This window comes from Pagrus pagrus (genome assembly GCF_965226575.1).
Source record: "Pagrus pagrus genome assembly, chromosome: 21".
In the NCBI taxonomy this organism is placed as follows: Eukaryota; Metazoa; Chordata; class Actinopteri; order Spariformes; family Sparidae; genus Pagrus; species Pagrus pagrus.
Genome location: NC_140208.1, coordinates 20,339,866 through 20,363,000, shown reverse-complemented (window position 1 = coordinate 20,363,000; position 23,135 = coordinate 20,339,866).

The window sequence follows — 23,135 nt, the reverse complement described above, 5'->3', positions numbered from 1 at the left end:
CATTACTTGTTCTTTGTTTTGTGGGATTCTTTTCCCACAGACACTAAATCAATAGTTTTTGCTAAAACCTGGTTGACCAAACTTTGCTGCTTGATGTATCATTGCACTTCAAGGCATTTACAACAAACCACAACCACTGTTTAAATCGTCACGTTTCAGGAATCTGACATTTTAATCAGAAATTTTGGAATGAACAAACCTTTTAATCGCAATCTGATATTATCTGGATTTCTCAAAAGCACATTTCTGGACAAACAAATCCAAACATGCTTTGAACTGCTGTCATTGCTTGCATACCAACAATCTACAGTACACGCACTTAAGGGCACAGTGTGTAACATGTAGTGGCATCTTGACAACATCTTGAAAACTCTGAAAACAGAGAAATGTTTGCAGAGTGACGCCAAAGTTGCCTGCTTTCTGCTTGACAGGTAAGAGTAAAGTTAAAGATGACAACTATGGGTGTAGTCCTGCCAGAGTGCACCGGGAACCGCTCCGCCACTTTTATTTCTCCAAGTGAGGAAACAAATTGTTCAGTTTGCATAATCCAGTCGAATGTTAAAATATTAAAGTGAGTAGTTTTATGCCATATTTTGATCAAAGGTTGGCATCGTCACATCAGCAAAGGTGAACAGCTCTGCATGCACAATTCATTACATTTTGTGACATGTAACGAGCTGGGCACGTATCGTCCTATCATTCAGTCTGTGTGCGAGGGCCAAGGAGCTGCATTTCACCGACCTACACACTCAAAACAAGTAACTACGAGTTACAGCACAGGACAAAAGCAGCAAATGTGTTTAGGACCTGAGCCAACTAATTATTAACATATATTAATTTAAAACGTGACATGTCCAGGTTTTGTGCACAGAGTCAATTAAGAGTTTCGGCTTGGACATTTTCAGTGGCAAAAATATTCACAGTGGGACAAACATAACAAAAGTTACATTGCACAGCAGCAGTTTTGAATAAACTACCAGCCTACCTTGTTGCAGTCAGGCTGTGTGTTGTCACCCACTCTAAAAGTGTCCCATGCCAGGCTTTGTGCCAGCTTTATGGTGATAAATATGGAAACCCATTTCCATAAGTAAATGAAAAGGTTAAGTTGAAAACTAAGCTTGTTGAAAAATATTCCTATGGTTAGTCATGCACCTGTACACATGCATGAGGTGCGCTCCGTTACTGAAACAAATAGCAACTAAACTCCTGATTGCAATCGACTGTAATATATATTTCCCCCTGCTGCTAATTGTACACAACGTAGATAATGTACAATGTTTATTAGCAGTACATTAGTTCAACTGAAAAGTAATGCCGCCAAGTATAATGTTAAATATTAGCACACCGTAGCCTCCGTTTGTGCCTCTCAGAGAGCTGGTGGTAACGTCGCGTTACAAGATTTATTAAAATTTATTCCCTGTCTGTTGCAGTGAGACAACACATGGCGTGATAACTAACTAAGATATTTAGGGCTGGGAGTGTGTCAAAGACAGTCAAAGTAATGGAGTAAAAGTAAACAGAGGTTTATCTCTGAACTTGAAGCGGATGGGCTACAGCAGCAGAATGCCACATCAGATTAAACTCTTGTCACTTAAGTACAGAGGACACTGAGGCTACTGTGGGAACAGACTGACTAAAACTGGACAGTGGAATATTGAAAAAAATATGACTGGTTTGACAGATCTTGTTGTCTGTTGTGACATGTACTGTAGATCAGAATTTAGTGCACAAGTCCATGGATCCATCCTGTCTTGTGTCAACAGCTCAGGCTGATGGTGATGGTTTGATGGGGAATATTTTGTTGCTGACCATGATTATCTCTTTAGGGCCTCAGTCGACCATCTTCTAATACTTCCAGCTGGATAACACACCATATCACAAAGCAAATGTCCTCTGAAGCTGCCACCAAAAAGAAAGTGAGTTCAATGAACTCTTATCTCCTCCACAGTCACCATATCTCAATCGAATAGAGCACCTTTGGAATGTGGTGGAATGGGAGATTGGCAGCATGTGTGCATTGAGAGCAACTGAGCAATGCTGTCATGTCGACATGGAGCAGGATTTCTACTGAACGTTTCTAGCAAAATATTGAATCAATGGCATCAAGAATTCAAAACAAATGCCTACCCAGACTACATAATAAAATGGCTGCTATGTGTTTAGCTTCAACTGTTTTACAGTGGTGCTTGAAAGTTTGTGAACCCTTTAGAATTTTTAGATAATTTAGAATTCTGCATAAATATGACCTAAAAGATCATCAGATTTTGTCTGAAGTCCTAAAAATACATAAAGAGATCCAATTAAACAAATGAGACAAAAATATTATACCTGGCCATTTATGTATTGAGGAAAATGATCCAAAATTACATATGTGAGTGGCAAAAAGTATGTGAACCTCTAGGATTGGCAGTTATTTTGAATGCAAGGCAAGGCAAGTTTATTTGTATAGCACAATTCAGACACAAGACAACTCAAAGTGGTTTACAGGGGCATAAAAATGACATTAAAAGCATTTAAAATACATTAAAAACAAGTAGAAAGACATCAAGAAACAAAACATTAAAACAAGTTAAGAAATAGGGAAAGTAAGCTAAAATAGATTAGGTGTAAAAGAGACAAGACTAGAAAATAAAAGTCACAGTGCAGTTCAAAGCCTTAAAATTGCTTCAGTGAAAAGCAGTGGCAAACAGAAAGGTCTTCAGTCTTGATTTAAAAGAGGTGAGAGTTGGAGCAGACCTGCAGTTTTCTGGGAGTTTATTCCAGATATGTGGCGCATAATAACTGAACACTGCTTCTCCATGTTTAGCTTTGACTCTAAGGGCTGAAAGCAGACCTGTATCTGATGACCTCAGAGGTCTGGATGGGTCATAATGTAGCAGCAGATCAGAAATGTATTTTGGCCTGAAACCATTCAGTGCTTTAGAAACCAAATCTATTATTTGACAGACAGGGAGCCAGTGTAAAGATCTAACAACTGGAGTGATGTGATCTACTTTTTTGGTTCTTGTTCGTACTCGAGCAGCAGTGTTCTGAATCAGCTGCAGCTGCCTGATGGATTTTTTAGAGTCCTGTAAAGACACCGTTACAGTAGTCGAGTCTGCTGAAGATAAATGCATGGATAAGTTTTTCTAAATCCTGCCGAGACATAAGTCCTTTTATCCTGGATATATTCTTAAGATGATAGTAGGCTGACTTTTTAATTGTCTTAGTGTGGCTGCTGAAGTTCAGGTCTGAGTCCATGATTACACCAAGGTTTCTGGCTTGGTTTGTAGTTTTCAACACTACAGATTGAAGCTGAGCAGAGACTGTTAGTTGTTCTTCCTTGGTTCCCACAACAATTATTTCAGTCTTATCTTTGGATGTGTCAGAGTATTCTTTAAGTTAAGAGAAAAAGAGAAGAAAAAGAGTTGTTGATGCTCATCAGGCCGGAAAAGGTTACAAAACCATCTCTAAAGAGTTTGGACTCCACCACTCCACAGTTAGACAAATTGTGTACAAATGGAGGAAATTCAAGACCATAGTGACCCTCCCCAGGAGTGGTTGACCAACAGAGATCACTCCAAGAGCAAGACGTATAATCGTCGGTAAGGTCACAAAGGACCCCAGGGTAACTTATAAGCAACTAAAGGTTTCTCTCACATTGGCTGATATTAATGTTCCTGAGTCCACCATCAGGAGAACACTGAACAACATTGGTGTGCATGGCAGGATTGCAAGGAGAAAGCCACTGCTCTCCACAAAGAACATTGCTGCCTGTCTGCAGTTTGCTAAAGATCACATGGACAAGCCAGAAGGCTATTGGAAAAATGTTTTGTGGACCGATGAGACCAAAATAGAACTTTTTGGTTTAAATGAGAATCATTATGTTTGGAGTAAGGAAAACACTGCATTCCAGCATAAGAACCTTATCTGTGAAACATGGTGGTGGTAGTATCATGGTTTGGGCCTGTTTTGCTGCATCTGGGCCAGGACAGCTTGCCATCATTGATGTAACAATGAATTCTGAATTATACCGGCAAATTCTTAAGGACAATGAAGCGAGCAGTTCATGTGAGGAAACCCACCAGCATCCCAGAGTTAAAGATTTTCTGTACAGAGCAATGTACTAAAATTCCTCCAAACCGATGTGCAGGACTGATCAACAGTAACCGCAAACGTTTAGTTGCAGTTATTGCTGCACAAGCGGGTCACACCAGAAAGCAAAGGTTCACATACTTTTGCCACTCCCAGATATGTAATATTGGATAATTTTCCTCAATAAATAAATGACAGTATAATATTTTTGTCTCATTTGTTTGATTGGATTCTCTTTATCTACTTTAAGTACTTGCATGAAAATCTGATGTTGTTTTAGGTCATATTTATGCAGAAATATAGTCAATTCTAAAGGGTTCACAAACTTTCAAGCACCATTGTATTTAAACCACTTTACATTTTCAATTTTCAGCAGTGCACACGTAAAATTTCAGTGTTAAATCATCCTAGTCTAAAGTGGAGGCTTTGTTCTGTAAAATCTACTCAGTACTGGACTGCAGTACAACAGATCTGATTCCAACTACTATCACTTTAGCTAAGCATGATGGACTTGTTTGCGCTATTCGCAATAATTTCCCCACTGGTGTCTGTTCCAGTTAACACATGAACAAATAAACCCCAGCCCAGACTGCAGTTTTTGCCTTCAGGTCATTTGCTTAGCTACGCTCTCTAAGCACAAAGAACTGCTGCCTACCAGATGTCAGCATCTGTCTTCCCAACGCTTTGTTTTGGGATTGTTTCCTGTAGTTAGCATGATCATGTTCTCACTTCTGCCTGACTGGCTGCCCCACATTTTCAGGTGGTTCCAATGCAGTTATTTCCTGCAGGAAAGGATTCAATCTTAGTCACTTAATAAATGCTTCTACACACCTTTGTTTGTTTTGCTGTCCCCCAAAGACAGAATCTGATCTCCATTTGGAGTCACAGCTCAGTGCCCTTTGGAAAAGAAGATAAAGTACATCAAAAGGAAGGAGAGTTTCTGGCGAGGCAAACCAGGGTAAATAAGGATGTTTAACTTGGGACATAGAATAGAGTGCGGGGAAGCTACTGGATAGTATGTCATTATGTTTCAGGAGATTACAGGGAAATGAAATTCATCTCGACCCAGGGAAAGCACTGCCACTAACGTAAATTAAAATCTATTCAGATGTAAATTGTCATGAATTGGAGGAGGATGATTGATAGCAAGAAGGATTCACATTTGGCTGTGTGAGAACAAAGATGGAAAAAGAGGATCAAATAAATAAATAAATAAAAAAGGACAATTCTTGTCTGACTGCCTCTATCGGGATGCCCTTTTGCTTTCTCTTTCTTTTCTCTCTCACTCACACACCAAAGCACACACCCATCACTCTTACCCAAGGTCAGAGAGATCACACTCCCTTAGAAATATCATTATCTTATATTTTTCTTTATCAATGCGCATTGTTTTTTATATTTCAGCCGACTATCTAGTTATTTTGGGCTTGTTAAACAGCGCAAGAGGCAGTGCAGAATAAAGCTACCTTAGCTGCAACGGGGGGGAAAATGAAGGGGTACATGCACATAATGTATTTAATTATGCCTCATAGTCTCCTCGTATCATCCTTGACAAGATTGTAAGAACTTAGTGGGAATTAGTCAAATACACATACAATGGAGTCCATCTCTGTGTCTTCTGTCACTTTGGCTCTGAGTACATATTACGGCCGACCACATCAGGAAAACAACCGTATAGGTCGACTGAGAAAACAGCTTATTACGACAAATATTGACATTTGTTGTTAGGTGGCGACCTCTAGGGGCTGTAGTAATAATTACAGCAGCAAAGGAGGAAGTCAGGTGTAGTTAAAGTGCAGTATAGGGAACAAAAAAAATTGAGTTAAAATTAGTCGAGTAGGTAACATAACTTAAGTCATGTCCAGTGTGAAAAGAAATGGCAGAGAGAGAGAAAGCCTCTGCACATGTAGTTATACAAGTAACTGTATTGCCTAAATCTAACCAAGTAGTTTAAGTGCCTAAAACTAAGTTGTTTAGTGTCTGAAAATAACCAAGTGGTTTTAGTGCCTAATACTTACCAAATAAGTTTAGTGCCTAATACTAACCGAGTAGTTTATGTACCTGACACTAAATAGATTAAGTCTCTAAAACTAATGAAGTAGTTGCAGTCCCTAAAGCTAAGTAGTTCAAGTGCCTAAGGTTTACAGGTTTCTAAAAGAGTTACACAGCACCATAGTTCAGAGCCCACAGTAAAACCAGTACTAGCCGTCCTGAGGTTGTAGGCAGCTCTGGTCACTGACCCTTGTAGTAGCCTCAAGCCGTTCTGTCTTAGCAGTGCCAGGCATGCACATATACATGAAAGGAGTGTACATGTGAAAACACTGCCAGTATGGGTACACACACTGCAACATTTAACACTGCCATTTTCATGTACCAGAGTATAACTAAAGGCGTAAAAGTGTACTTACAGTGCTCCTCGCTCTGACGCTGCATTAGCGTTGCATCACAACACTTTGGTTTCCTCTCGCTGCAGGGTTGAGCTGGGTCTCGTTGGGCTGCCACTTCTCTCTCTCAGTTGTGAAAGCTCACCCTTGTCTCACCCTTGTCACCTGTGTTCTGTGTCTGTTGTTCCATTTTTTGGATCTTTCGAGTTCGTTAGTTAGTTTTAGTGCCTAAACCTATACAGTTAACCTAAACAAACAAAAAAAAAATCAATAATTGCCTCTTCCTCTTGAAATATTATTTCTGCTTTAGATTAACTGGTGTATCTGTTGTTCTGACAGATCTAGCACACATTTAATTTCTTCAGTTCTGCAAAATAAGAATCGCTATTAAAAATGCATCACTTCATTAACATGTTGAGTGTAATCTGGACTATCACTGAGTAATCTGTGCAAATATGAATGAATGATAGTGTCACTCACACATCAAACGTATCTGTTAATTAATGCCAAAAGATCTGTTGCTGGGTGACTTCAGATCCTGATTTGCATATCAATTTGTCACAGTTCCTGTCAGCAGAGGGAAGGTGCTATACTGGGCCTGGGATCATCAGACATCTGTACTGATTAATTACCAAATGTTTTGATCTTCCAGAGGACCAAAATAGTAGCTATGAGCAAAATGAATGTCAAAAAGGTGCCAAAGTTCACAAATGAAAGCTGCATTAATCAGAATTCTATTCTCAAAGCCCCATAGAAAGAATGAGGCATAACATTACATATTTTCAACAACATAAGCAACAATCAAATGTTAGAAAAAACAGTTTATTATTTTTCAGTTTAACACTCATAAAAGACTGTGTGGGTGTGGTTTGATTGGCAGTGCTGGCAACAAAATCAAACAACCACATAACTGTCATCAAAGTTTGATCTAAATGTTAATAAATCATGGTAGGAGTGTGGAAGTAGGTGATACCACCTTTTCCAACTGGAAGAAAGCCACTTCCTACCAATGAGCAAAGCACATGGAAAAACAGAAATACAGACATTTTCATATATGACAAAACCCACAACCTGACTCATTTTCAGATGTCAATCCTGTAAACTGTTTGGAAACGGGCAGTCATTTACAAAAAATACTTGGCAGGTGTATGAACGGACCATCTGTCTATCACCGTCTATTATGGGCTAACTTCATCCAATCAACTGTGGTAGAGCGCTACCACCAGCGGAGCCAGTTGTTAAATCAAACTCTCTCCTCTTACTGAAGTCAGTCGAGCGAAGAGCGAATACAAATATTTTCCTTTGAGAGAAGCCTTCAGTGCCGTTCTTTGCTTTTCTTTCAGTGAAATTTACTCTCCAGTTCTGCTAGAACTGATGCTATAGCAACATTGTTATTCCCCAACAGTCACCCCACTTAATTGTCACAACTACACCACGCGCAGTGGGTGATTTGTCAAAATCTAACAGCAGGGATGCTGCCTCAGGGGAGATGCCTCGGTCCCACCGATCACCCTCACTCTTGTTATCCAGCAGACTACCAGGGTCACAAAAAGCTCTGTCAGTGTAACTGACACGTTATTATTTCCTAACTGTATGTTCAGTGGTTGTCTGGTGTTAATGGCTTGTGGTTGTGTTTTTCTTCCAGTTGTTTCGAAAAGACGGCGGCGGTGCTGATACAGCGGATAGTGATCTGTAGTTGCCCTCAGTAAACACACTGTCACTTTGGCTGTCGCAGCTGTAGTCTGGGTTCGTTAAGTAGACAAAGAGACAAGCTGGGTGGCGGAGCAGCAGCAGGGCACCAGGTTAACAAGAGAGACGCATTTTGGTCATCTAGCTACTGTAACTAAAGGGATGGTGTCCCTTCTTGTCCCCTCTCATATCACCTTCTGACCATACCCATGGTTTCCAGTAGTTACTCATAAGACGAGACACTGATTGGTCCCAACCACGTTTGGCCAAGGACGTTAAATTAAATCTGGACACATAGACGGAGCCCCATTCTTTCCTATGAAAGCTGCTCAGTGGCGCTGTGAAGAGCCAAAACGACTCGACTTCGAGGTGATTAAATTACCTAGATCTTCTGCACTAGATACTTCTGCCAACCAAGCTAGCTAACTTCTGGCTTACTGCCCGGCTAACGTGAAAGCAGGCTTTGTGAGACTTTATTCACTGTTTCACAGACGCTTCTTTTACAATGTAAGCTAATGGGAAAAAAGTATTTTTGGGCCCCAGTGCATCACGTGGCATTTTAATTATATGGTTTGGCCACTACATAAAGCTTCAAAGCCTGGAGCTCTTCCTGGGGGCTTGGTTTTGACAGTAGCACATAGCTTGAAGTCCGGCAAGAACGATTTGCAAGATCATGTGATCTTGAGAAACCATCTGTCTGGCAAGGGAAGGAAACTATCGTGCATAGTAAGAAGCTCTTTGAGAGACATTTTCAGGGCCTTTCTCAATGGATCAAATGACCTGGATAGAATTAAAATATGACACCTACAGGGTGCTTGTCAGCGCCTTTCAACTTATTTTTTTGGTTTTAAGGCCCCCTTAACTTTACTGTTTTGCTTCAGTCTCCCTGCTCTCATCAACCCATTTTTTTCAGCTGTGTTAAGCATAGAAACTCTGATATTAAATGAATACCACCTGCCTGGTACCAAATGACACACAGACAAAGTTAATACCTGGATTGTGTACAAAGTGGAGGATTTAACAGCTGAAGAGCCAGATGTTTGCCCTCAGGAGTTGATGTAGACTCCACCAGAGCCAACAGGGGAGTGACTGGCTGTGTAGCGAGGCCAGAAACAAAACTCAAAATGCTAATGCTAATGTTGGTGTGAAAAAGCTATGGTAGCATTTGCAAACATGTTGGTCATATCACATTAACAATTTGTCTACAGCTTGTTCCGTGCTGTCCCTAAGTGGCTGAAAAACAACTTAGAGTCTGGGCTTACTGCCATGCTAGCTCCTCTATGTAGCTGCGCATAGAGTGCCATTAGCTAAATGCTAACATCAGCACAGTAAAATGCTCTATTTATCTGGTGTTATCATGTTCACTATCTCAATTTGCATGCTACAATGTCCTTATTAGCACATTGTTTTGGGCAACACCAGTCACATCTGTTGCTCACACAGAAAGGGTCTGTAAATAATTTCTGGGCATAAAGAGGTAAATAAAAGTACAACAGATGTAGTTATTTGATCGTTACAATATAATTAGACTCATAAAAAGACAACGTTTTCAGTACTTAAGAAATAATTTAAAGAATAATTTTTTTATCAACTATTAAACCTCTTCACCTTGCTGTTAACAACATATGTTGGAGCCTATTGATTCTTTGTATTAATTATTTGGAAAATGGTATATGGTAATGGTATAAAATAATGCTAATGATGAGGATGACTATTCAGGATATATATTGTACATGAACTATTATTTATTATGATCGTTTTGCTGCTCAGGTCCCTCCTCCTAGTCAGGCCATCCTCCTCCTGTGATTAGGGAGAGAGGACAGCTGGTTTGTGCTTTCGTCTGCTTTTTGTGTTGAAGGAGTGAGGAGTGAAACAGTTTATCAACCACTAAATTACGTTTTTTATTTGCTCATTGTTTGAAGTCAACCCGGAGAATATTTCTGTTTATGTAAATAAATTCAAAACTTTTTGTTGAAACTGGAAACATCTCCACGAGTGCTTATTATTTAGTGAGTCGTAGACCTCCTCCTCAGGAACTACTCTGAAGTTTTTTGACCTTTTTTGAATGCAAGAGTAGCCATAACAACATATATCACAATTTACAGCAGCAAAATGTAGAATCTCTCCTTGACTGAGAACTGCATCACACTGACAACTGCTGATAATTTCTTTGTATCACGTTTGTCTGTGCATTATGTCATCACCTCGTTTTTATAGCCAGAAGTTATATTGTGTATCTATCTTTGAGATGTCCATGATAAGAGGGCATAAGGATAAATGTACTGGAACAGATTAGAGGATATTTACTAGCATTCCTTGTAGAGTAGTTGGCACCTATATACCGCAGACTTGCTATAATCAGATCAAGATTCAAATTCCTGAGTGTTTGGCCAGTGGTTGCAGGTGTGCTTTGCATCTGGAATTCTGCTGCTCCTCCAAAAGACAGGGGCTTTAAAAAGTATGTGCTGCAGGAAGGAGTCTCATTTGAAAAACTTCTAGAGGAGATAAAAGAGTCAATACTTGGCAGCTGATGGCCGAATTTAGCTGTCGTCTGCAGAATGTGACCTTGGATGGAAACAAGCATGTGCAGTTAATGCAAATAGACACATATAGGCTACATTCTCCAGCTATAGGATGGGAACTTGTCAACCTGGCCTTTCTACAGTGCTGGAACCTGTCAAGAATAGAATCCCAAACCTACTGAGATACAATAATAAGACCTGCAACTGGAGGACTGTTCACCATCCTTGTCATTGAGAAGAATAAGGAACAGAACAGAGAAAGTTGAAAAGGACAGAGGAGAAATATGAAGGAGGGAGAAAAAATAAAGAAATGGTAAGGGACTTGAAAAATATGGAACATGATGAAACATGAGGCATGAATGATGGTTAAACAAGCAGCAATTTCCACAAGACGTTCCACACAGTTCATCAAGCAAAAAGGATCATTGATTGTAGCTGACATTGACAGGAGGTGAGTAAGCAGTAGTGCACCTGAAGAGCCACGTGCTGTTATTTTCTTTATCTAGAGGACAATTAGGATGTTCTTAATTATAATGTCAACCTTGTTAGTCAGTTAAATATTTGCCACAAACCACCACGGGATCTCAAATGTGACATTTGGTTGCTCTTTGGGGAAAAGCTAGAATAAAAGAAAGGAAGAGAGGAGCAGTGGAGCAGGAGCTTGACCCCTCTGGCCTTTTAATGTTCAGCTGCACTTTCATAAAATAAGTACAACACAAGATGATTGATAATCTTGATACTGGCATTGAGCCATGGCCTCTTCACATACTAATAGTGATTCTGTGTGTGTGCGTGTCCATGATTTGGTAATGATGAGCCAATGAGGGCTGAAGACATGCCCATCCATTCCTTCACATGGATCAATAGGAGAGCTTGCAGCCAGAAGCACTCACTGCCTGTTCACAGACATTGAAGCTTAGCAGTCCATTTTGGTATTGTCCTGCTCCACTGCTCTACAATCTGGTCATTTTAATGCCAATGGTGCACATCCTCTATTTGAGGATAACATCAACAGATTATAAAGTGTTGATGTTAAAAGTCAAAATAGTCAACACATCAGCAGTGATGTGGGAGGACTGTTTGGGATTTGCTGGTACTGTTGGTTGCTCTATCAAATTCAAGACTGAAGATGAATGTAATTGTCATTATGTCAATAATGATTATAAATCATTATTGATTATAAATTACATTTATTGGCTGACTTTTTTATGCCAAAACAAATTCTCTTTGTTTTTGTGACTGTCTGAACTGAATAAACAAACTGACCTTAAAGGGCAACACAATTTCATACTTTAGTTTTACTTTGACTGTGACAGGTCTCTTTGCCTTTGTCTTTTTTTTTTTTTTTTTACTTTGTGTGTTTGATAGTACAAACAGCCAACGGCAGTTCAAGTCACACCTGTGGATATTTCTAAGGATACCTGGGGATGTGAGCTGTTTTTGTTGTGTGAAAAGCTTTTTTTAAGGAGACCTGCGAAAACATTTCTATGGATTTCTTAGGTGACCAAAACCAGCTATTTAAGCTTTATTTTAAGCCAAACCATGATGATTTGCTAACCCTAACCAAGTGTTTTTTGTGCCTTAACCTAGGCAGAGCACAAGCACAGCATGGTGACAAGAGAGAATAAGCAGATTCAACCTAGGGAAACATAAAATTGAAACATAATCAAATGTTTAGTTGTAACTTATATGTAGTTTTGCAGAAACGTACTTAGTTAACATATTCTGGCAATTGAATTGGACCAAACACTCATAACAGGGATGGAATATAGAGCTATTTAACACTTATTTTAGAGAAATAACATTTACTCACTAGCAGTTGCTTTAAAGAAAACGGAACAGCAGTCATAACATCACCGACTATCAATGTTAATAACAACAGGAATTTATTTCGGAGTAGACACCCTTTTCACCAGTCTCAGTCTCGCCAGTGCTCCTGTGCCACAGTTAATGTGACTACAGCACAGCCGAAGTCTGTCTAATCTGGATTTTCCTTTAATAAAAAAAAGCTTATACTAAAAAATATACTTTGAATGTAAAAACTTTTTTCCCATTCTGCTGGGTGACAGATAATAGCAGATTATCAGTAAGAGGTGAAATGAGCCCCGCTGTTATCTCATGTAATCTTCTCCAGATGTCGTAGCCTCACACTGCACTCTGCATAGCATCATGTTCTGCTGACATTCACTCCTTCCCCTCCATGTCTGCAATAAATCTTCATCCTGTCTTGCCTTTGTTGACGATATTGTAAATTACACTGCATGGCTACAAATACAAGTTTTCTTCCCTTTGTGCTTTAAATCACAGTCTAGAAAGATCCCCTGCATTTTGCCTCTGATGATCATGGCCAGGCTCCCCCAACCATGAGTTAATTTGTATCCACTGAGTAGAGTATAGACACCACAAATACACAGTGGATGCAGATGCAGGAGTGACCTGTGGGTTAATAGATTCACCAAATTGCATACATGAAAACACAAGGGAATGAATGTTATAAAACATTCATTGTAAAACCCAGAAGAGGCTGATTTCATTCTGAGGACGAACACGTTTGAAATGATGTGAATTTACTGCAAGTGTTTGGGTTGCCCCAAAGAATTCAGTCACTTTTTCATTTGAAGAATCCAATTATTCATGATGACACACAAATGTTCTTCCAGAGCTCAGCGGAGGCAGCACTCTCCTGCTGCGATGGATCGAGGAACTCTCCAGGACATGCAAATGGCTTGACAAACTCCACTGGGAGTTATCGCCACGCTGACCTGCACCTGCCAGACTGCGAGTATGAGAATGTGTTTGACTTGCTGAAGTCTGTCACTCATCTCGTGCTTATTCGTGGCCACAAATAACTCCTGGAAACACTTTATTCCCTGCCCTGGGCATGACTGTCTCCTGTAGCTGAGAAAAGAGAATTTGTCAGAATGAACCACAGCCCCACTGGGAATTAAGTGTATTAAGTGGAAATACAGTAGTAACCATGAATGTGTCCCAGATCATTTTATGAACATACAGTAAGGGTACATGTCTACTTTAGAGATGATACTCAAAGGAGAGCTGCATTCGCCTCTCAGAGAGATGGCTGGATTTCAAGGTAGAATTCCCATTTGGGAAGCCAGTATGCAAAAAGAGACAAGATTCTATCAAAATATGGTAAACAGCACTCAATTCAGAAAATAGACATTTTTTTCAGGGCCTTAGAAATGCCTGGGAATTGTTAAATCGTTTGGAACATCCATTTATGGGCTCTTTTATTTGAATACTCCACTCAGGTCTACACTACAAAGACAGGAGGAGCAGCAGCTGCTTATAAATCTGTTTATTTGCTTAAGTTGCTTCTGTTTTATTTATTCATACATTATTTAATAGTGACAATAAGCAGGCACTGCTGCAGAAATATTAAGAATGAAGTGCTGTGAAGATTTGTGTACTTGATATGAACAGTGTCTGTTCCTCCAAATTAGTTGAATGTAGTAGTATTAGATGTAGTGACATATACTGTACAATTACAGCCACCGGCATAGTGCGGCAGCTGATATTAAAGTATGTGTCATAATTAATTTAAAGTGTATTAATGGTTGTATCTTTATATATAATTCAAACTGTGCATTTTTGTATGCTCTGATGTTTTATCTTGTTTATGTAATGTACTGACTGGCTCATCAACTTTCAGGGGGCAGCCCTAGATGTGCCAGTGTTTTGCTTTCAGAATTTTATTTTTCATTTATTTAATTTTCAGATACATTTTCAACATACATAAAAATAACCATGATTAGAACCATATAACAGCAAACATAAGTTTAACAATGCAATTAGTCAGAAATCATTTATTTTATTTAGGATCCACTGAATTTCCCAGGGACCCACTTAAATGACCACCTGTGGGTCCCGGGGCCTTGCTATAGACAGAAAACCTATCAACATCACTGGATAGCTAAAAGATGTTGCTGGGGACTTTTAAGACCGAAGATATATGTTTTTCTGATGTAAAGAGTGGATTGGGACTGTGGTCAAGTCAACTGCCTCTCCTGCTTTCTGTTATAAATCTATGAAGAGCACCTTCTCCTCTGTAGATATTAAGGTAACAAAAAGACAATGACTCATAGTTTCAGGTGATTATACAAAATTTGATTTGACTTCCTCAGATATTTTTTAAAGATATTTAGTTTATTGTATCACTCAACTCACCAGGATTCATCCACTGGGGTCCATGAAGGCCAGCACCAAATTTGATGGTAGTCCAACCAATAATGGCAAACCAACCAAGTGATGACCCCACCAACATTGCCATCCCAAGAGCCACTAATGCAGCTTAAAATGTCAGTCACCACCCACACTAGAGCGCACAGTCAGCTTTCACAACTTTGTAAGGATTTCATCTTGATTGCTGGCATTTAGATATAATAATGTACAAAAGCGAGTAGGTGGGAGAAAGTGGGTGCTTTAGTCGATGAGGTGCTCAAAGTGCGGGGCTGTGCTATTTCCTGGAAGCGGTACAGTATATACCAGCGCAGGTCCGGCTGACAAAAAAAAAACAGTACAAAAGATTTGTTTATTTTTTCACAGCATCTATACTTTCTCTGCCATCTTTATGTAGGTGGAACAATGTGAAGGACACAGGGAAATGTTATTACTGTCATTCCAATTCACAGGACTGGACACTAATATATTGGAAATTATATGAGTGTGCCTTTGAAATACAGTGTGTTGTCTTCAGCTTGTGACAAGGCCCTAACAAAGCTGCACAGCTCTGTAACAGATGTGTTTGAAAATGATTTTTCAGACATGAGAAGCGCTGGCTGTGAAAGCCCATTAAATTAATTGGTACTGGAACACATGCAGAAATTGCAGAGACAAAAAAAAACCCAAAAACAATTTGCATAGACATAAATTAAACAATGACTCGTGGAAGAGAGGGAAAACAGTCTGTGAGGCACAAACTAAATGAAGATAAACTCAGGGGTAAGTGAAATTGAGGTTAATTTAAATTACAAGTCACTGTGAATAGTGATTGATGATGAGCAATAATAAAGCAGGGGCACTGTAGCTTCTTATTACTTTCAGAACAGTATCTGTCAATATTTATTACATTAATTATTCATTACTATTACACATTACACTAAAATAAGATTGTATTGTTAAAGGTAAATGGTCACCACATATTACACATACTGTAGAACCACTGTCTTTCAATGTGCCCCATACACTGCCCTATAAAACAACATATTTACCAAAGCTGTTCCAAAAAGATAAATAAAAGGATTTTCTGATCAGTCAGCCCTGTTACCGAGTTAAACTCTATGTTAAACCTACTTCCAGTGATGTTTTAGCCATTTGATAGCTGAACATCGGCATTTTACAACACAGTGTCACAGCAATTTGTGAAATAGTGACAAAATATAATATACAAGATTAGTGTGCATGGATACGAATTTTAAATTGTTTTTGTACCTCTCAGCATGACCACATTTCTTTCCAAAATGATTTGCTAATTTTTGGGAAATTCTTTGTTTTTTGGCTCTGAGCAGTTGCCAGACAACCAGTGGCAACTTCATGACCACTAAATAAATGCTGTTATACTACTAGTGAGGGGCAGTCTTGATTTCCTACTTTTTGCAGGCTTGCTTTTAACAAAATCCAGGTGCCTCAGCTTGTTGTATGTCACTTGTGATGAATAGATGGAGGACATGAGTCACCATGACATCTCCTGTCCTTAACAACACTAGAAAGTTTCAACATGACACCTTTGGCCCTGAAAGAGTCATGCCTTTTCAGACCAGCTGTTTGTTATCGGGTCGGCCTCTCTCAAGTCTAAAAGGCTGGTCTGACCTTACAATACATCCTGAGTGATACAATCACAAGTGGACAGCTCTAAGTCTGTCAGTTCACCTTGCTTATGATCAGATCTCACTTCCCTGTTCTACATGCAAATATATACATAAATATATGCAAAAATATACATGCAAATAAGGAAATAACTTATTGCATAGCATTTGCTGTATTTATGAAACAGCTGAAGTTCAGTTGCCTTCAATATAGCACTTAGAATTACCATGACCTGGATGACTGAGAATCTTCACCAACAACCAAATATGATGTATTTCATGCCAAATTTCTTATTAACAAATTTACACAAATGATTCAGAATTAGCTGCAGCCATTTCACAAAGGTTTTAAGTTGCTCCTCACTGATCAACTCTCGAAACTGAATGATTTTGTAAGGGAGTCTGGGGACGCTGCCATTGATAATTCAGTGGTTGGATCAGTTGAAACTGACAGTATGACCACAGACATCTGCTGCTAACATTGGCAGGTTAAGAGAGCCCAAACAAGTAATTTGGCATTTCAATCAACCAAATAGAAGTCAGTTGAGTTGGTGCTACGTACACAATATTAAAAGAATGCATCCTGGGGGCATTTACGCCTGTACTTGTAGCTGTCAACTTGTGATAGGATCACTCAGTTTCAGAAAGTGAATGCAGGGATGAATAATAGCACTCCACATGAAGGCCATTTGGGTCAACAACCCAAAAGTGGCCCTAACAACTCTGAAACTCAGAGCTTACACGTGTCCTTAACGACTCTGTAAGGACACTCCCACACAGAGTTTAAAAGCCTGCAACTCCCCTCCAGTTAGTTAGAACTGAAGAAGCCTCTTGGATGAGAGGTGAAACGTCTTCAAGAAACTGAAACAATTCAAGTTGCCTACGATACAGCACTTATAATTACCATGACCTTGATGACAACCTTCATCAACAGGGATGAATCGTGCATCTCCAGTAGTTTGCAAGTAGTGTTAAAATGTTCTGGTATTGTCTACTTCATGACAATGTGCAACAGCGCACACATAATCACTCACTGATCAAGTGAACTATACTTAATACCACCAGGGTTATGGAAACTTTTCAGGAGAATATAATTGAAACAGAGCACATTCAATAGACACCTATGAATCATGGTGATGGAGTGTAAGTCAGCACAATATAATAGTAGTTGAGCAGTTTAACCCCATTGTTCATTTTTCAATCCCAGCTTCTCAGTACTGGAAGGTACAATAATTCTCAGAAATGTGCTGCCCTCAAGTCAAAAAAGCTGCATAAATATTCTACTAACAATAAACCTATTATTATAAAAGAAAAGAAATAATAATGTGGAAGAATAAAGGCTCTCCCCCTTTGTGATCAATGATATAAAGAACCAGGCTTGAAATAAAAATGAAAAACATTAACACCCATGAACAGTCTATTATTCTCCAACATTTCCTCTTCAGTGCCAAAGCCAGGTTTTCAAAGATGCGAAAAGGCTGGGGTAATACATTAGACAGATGATTCATTTGCCGAGAGCGGCTGGTGACGCGGGGATTTGTAGTGAAGAGGGCAGAGAGCAGCTGCCGGGCCAGCATTCGAGCCAGCCAACAGGCTCTCTGTAATTACAGCTGTGCTTTCACACCTGCAGCATACAGAGATAAAGGAAGGAAGGGAGTGTGAAAGAGAAAGCACAGTGACAGGAGGGATTCCCATAGAACACACAACTTAATAAATAGGTGATACACTGTAACACAATAAAACATCCACAATCCTCTCTAAAAGAAATATTGTATGTGACAAAAAGTTTGGCTTTCAACAAAAAAAAAATCACGCTGCTGTATGAGCGTTGCCTCGTCTAGAGGTTCCAGTCTGTTTGACTGAAGACGTGTTTTCACTTAAAATGAATGTGGTATGTGGCTTTGTTTATTGAATGAAGTGTCAAATATCAATTCAGAATTATTTTCAAAATGAGATTTTTCAACTAAATAATTTGTGTACATGGAAATACATTTTCCACTTTAAATTTGTGTTGGGTGTCACTATTTGTGAGGGCCAATCCTCATCTGAAAAATGACCAATATTGAGGTTTCTTGTTAGACAATCTCTAGTGGCTAATATAGTTACTACAACAGCAAAGGAGGAAGTCAGGTGAAGTAGTATAAAGAGTGAGAAAGAAGATTCGTGTCCAGTTAGAAACCATAAGATAATGGATACATAATGGAGTTATGTCACAAAACGTAACTTCAGTAGGTATGTTTGTAATGAAAGCTACATAGGTAACGCAGTTATTTTAACTCAAGCCACAATGTTTTCCTAAACCTAACCCAGCCTAAATCTAACCAAACAGCATGTGTAAGACCAAGGATGGATATGTTCAATCATGCACACATTTACACAAATCCTTTTATTTAAATGTTGTCAGTACTTGATGAACTGCTGTGATACTGGGGTGAATCACTATTAGTCTGAACCCTCAATCAGTATGTATGACACAGAAGAATTACATAGTTGTTTTTATATTTAGCTGCCTCATTGTAGCAAAAGTGTGAAATATGTGTTAGAACAGTGGTCATCAAACCTTTAAACCACGGCCCACACCCAATACCTGTATTCAGATCTCCTTGCAGATACTTTTTGTCTTTTGAGTCTCTAAAATGGCACCACTGACACATTTGAAAGCTTATCCCTACAGAGGCATCCTGCTGTGCCACTGCTGGCTTGCCATATCCACAAAAAGCTGTAAGTGAAGGAGCTTGAGGCCTGATATGAGTTATTTTGGTTGTTCAGTCATCTCAGACAGTGCTGATACATCTGAGCATTGCTTTGGGCTGTATTTTACCATGGTATAATCACTTTAACTGCTGTGCATCTGGAAAAGCATGTTGAACGACCTGTGAGAGCAGGCAAATATGTGCTGTCATTGTGCAAATTCTAGCTGCACATTACCTGGTTGTAATTCAATGTTTTTGACGTTTGTTGCTTACCTCCTCTGTTTTAGTGCAAGCATCATATAAAAAATACTTCATGTGTACACTATTGCCTTGTTTTTTATTAGGTAAAATCGGGGTAACATGAACAATTGTGGCATTTTTGGCTCAAGCACAGGGCACCCCAGGGTGCCATAGCACGCTCTTGTGTATATCGGATCCAAATATACATTAATTTTTCACATTACAGGAGTGAAAGTTTAATTTATCACCCAACAATCTCAACAATCTCAAAATGATTAAAATGATTAAAATGTAAATACACATAGAATACAAGGAATCTCTAATCCTTTTTGTCTTACAATTGTATCAAAGGCAGTACAAAGTGAAGACATTCAATGTTAAAATTGATCAACGTTTTGTTTTTGTAAATACTGTACACTGTACACTCATTCTAAATGAGAATCAAAGTTTTTCAAATCAATATTCAGAAAGTTGAATGTAAGATTGTATAAATTAACAATTACGCCTCATCAACTGAATCTTTGTTCTGCAGGGGGCTCCGTTCCTGGGCCCAGTGCTGTTTGCTTTGTACTTGCTTCCTCTCGGATAGATAATAAGAAATTTTAATATAACCTACCATTGTTATGGTGATGATATCGAATTACACATTTTCTAAGCCTGCAGGCTCCTGTCTACATTCAAGAGCTGCTGTTGCCATATAATACAGGCAGGACTTTAAGGTCCACTATTCAGGGTTTTTTATCTGTTCCTGCTCCAGGCTAAAAGCAAAAGGAGACTGTGCTTTTGAGGTAGTAGCTCCCACACTTTGGAACTCTCTCCCTTTGGACTTATGTTCTGTGGACACTGTTGTCAAAAAAAGCAGCCGAAGACCCATTTGTTCTGATTTCGTTTTGATTAACTAGTTTTTCATTAATTTTCTTTTGCTCTGCTCTTCCTTTTAGCTAGCTGTTTCTCACGTCTGTTGCTCCGTCTCTTTGTTTGCCACTTTTGTTTTCCTTTATTTCTTTTGTAAAACACTTTGTGACGTCCTGCTCTACAAAAGGTGCTATATAAATAAAGCTATTATTATTATTTGAATGTCTGCTGTGGTGTCAAACATTACAATTTGTCCCTGAACACACCAGAAAAAACAAATGATGGGAAAGGGTAAATGACATGATGAATTTATGCAAAAAAAATAGATTTTAAAGTCATAAATGTGTTGTCACTTAAACAAAGCTGGTAGAGCTGAAAAATATGGTCACAATGTACACTTACTCACATCGAATTGAAACTGTTTATGTTTATATGATCATCCATGAGTGACGTTCGAGCAGCTGACAGGGAAGTCGAGGTTAATCGTGTGACACTTTACTCTGTCATTTCTGTGTCTTGCCTATCATTCACAGTGCAACAAAGACAGCTACAGATAGAGAGATAGAGGGAGAGAGAGAGAGAGAGAGAGACGGCACTGTGGCCTCACACTCAGACTCTGTCAATTTGCATATCATGACAAAATCAGTGCCAGTGTGAGAAAGATACAAGAGAGAGTAAGTGCGTCAGCGGTAGATTATATTCATTGGCAGATTTAGGTGCACCCTGGACAACACCATTAGTTCTATACTCACCTCACATTACTTGATGAACAAAACTGGATTTGGTGACATGTTTGTGACATAGCCTGCAGGAAAACACACACCTGAACACATACTGTACACGTAACTAAAGCTTGTAATATACTGTTAAAACAGTAATGTACTCACACAGTACAAAGTCAGACCCACAAATGGTGCAATACCTGAGTAACACTGACATTTTAAGTGGCAAATCCCATAAACCGTGAAAAGTGAATCCCTTCCAAGTTGTAAAAGGAACATTAATGAATGATAGCTGGTGAGACTCGTGTCTCCAGTGTCCCCTGGGGGCTCCAGGATCAGTAAATTGGACAGTGGAACAGGCTTTGTGCGGAATAGGTAATAAATCCACTTGTGAGGAGGGAAACCAACCTCTATTTCTGCAGAACATAATATTATTTTACATCAGCAAAGTTGTCAGTTCAAAAGCTTTTTAGTGATCCAGAAGCCCGTAGGTGAAGTCACATTAACCCAGGGTGCAAATAAAATCAGCCAAGAGAGAAAATTTGGGACTGGATCATCTCGGAAAAGAAAACACACTGCATTCCAACAGCTGCTTTATGAGCAATAACTGCGAAAATCATATAATATATTGTTGTGGTGTGAAATTACAGGCATGCCTTGTGCGCAGCTCTGATTTTCTTACTCACACCTTAAAGGATAAGTACCGTTTTTTACAACCTGGACCTTATTTCTGGCAAAACATATGGTCATTTACTCACCCAGATAACTTTGGTGTCATTCGGCGTCGTTCGGACGAAATTAGATCCAGTGTAGCGGCGATATATCCATATAATGGGAGAGACGGGGCAGCGACACACAGCCTCTATATAACGCATTATCTGCCACGAAACTAGTTCATTTCATCAATATTTTGTTATGAAATGCTAGCGCTATTAGCCTCTGAGTCCGGGCTCGTCTATTGTCAACATCCGGGGTCTGTAGGCTGATCTACTACCTCTGACCTGGAAGATGTTGTCTCTGAGCTGCGCGCGCACCCGCGACAGCGCGGCTTGTTCATATGGGCTTGTTTACCTGTAGCTGCTACTGCTAGTTTGACCCCGGATGTTGATAACGGACGAGCCCGGACTCAGAGGGGAATAGCGCTAGCATTTCATAACAAAATATTGATGAAATTAACTAGTTTCGTGGCAGATAATGCGTTATATAGAGGCTGTGTGTCGCTGCCCCGTCTCTCCCATTATATGGATATATCGCCGCTACACTGGATCTAATTTCGTCCGAACGACGCCGAATGACACCAAAGTTATCTGGGTGAGTAAATGACCATATGTTTTGCCAGAAATAAGGTCCAGGTTGTAAAAAACGGTACTTATCCTTTAATCCAGTGAGGGCTGGTCTTGCTTGCATATCAATGAGAACTACCTCTTTTGAAGTCACTACTCTTTAAAATTCAAAGGAGCAGATTTATGATTTCCTGGCAGCCAATTTTTTAGATAAATGAAATCTCTAATTACAAAATGAGGCCTAGTCAAGGAAAGACGAGAGGATTCCCAGAGATTTGTACTACAGGTCTGGGGGGACTGTCCCTAAGCAGCAGATATGGGACAATCCCAATTTGCAAAAACTTTATTTAATTTTTTGTTAATCTGGCCAATCTGGAGTCTAGGTCAGTTTGTATATTAATCCACATCAGCTCATACAAAACAATTGTACAGAACACAATGTACATCACATGTTTACATTCAGGGTGGAGATGAAGTGACATCGCTAACTTTTCCCTAACCTCAACTGTTGGCTGTGTGGTTAATCTGTTAGCAAACAGTTGCTTATTCAATGCAGATTAAAGCAAGGGCTGTCAAGCAATTAAAACAATGTATGTAATTAAAGGGGCACTATGTAGTTTTGGACAAGAAATTCAAACTCAACAATATTTACAACATAAATGAGGTAATAATGCAAACTCATAACTGAATAAAGAAGCTGTTCTCAAAAGGAAAATAAGGTCCCCAGAACACTGTTGGAAGCTAGCATACCGAATATTCTCAATAAAAGTGAGGCTTATAGGGAACGTATCTATACATGGATGGTGTCATTTTTCTACAGCCTTTCCACTGCAATTATAATTATAACAACA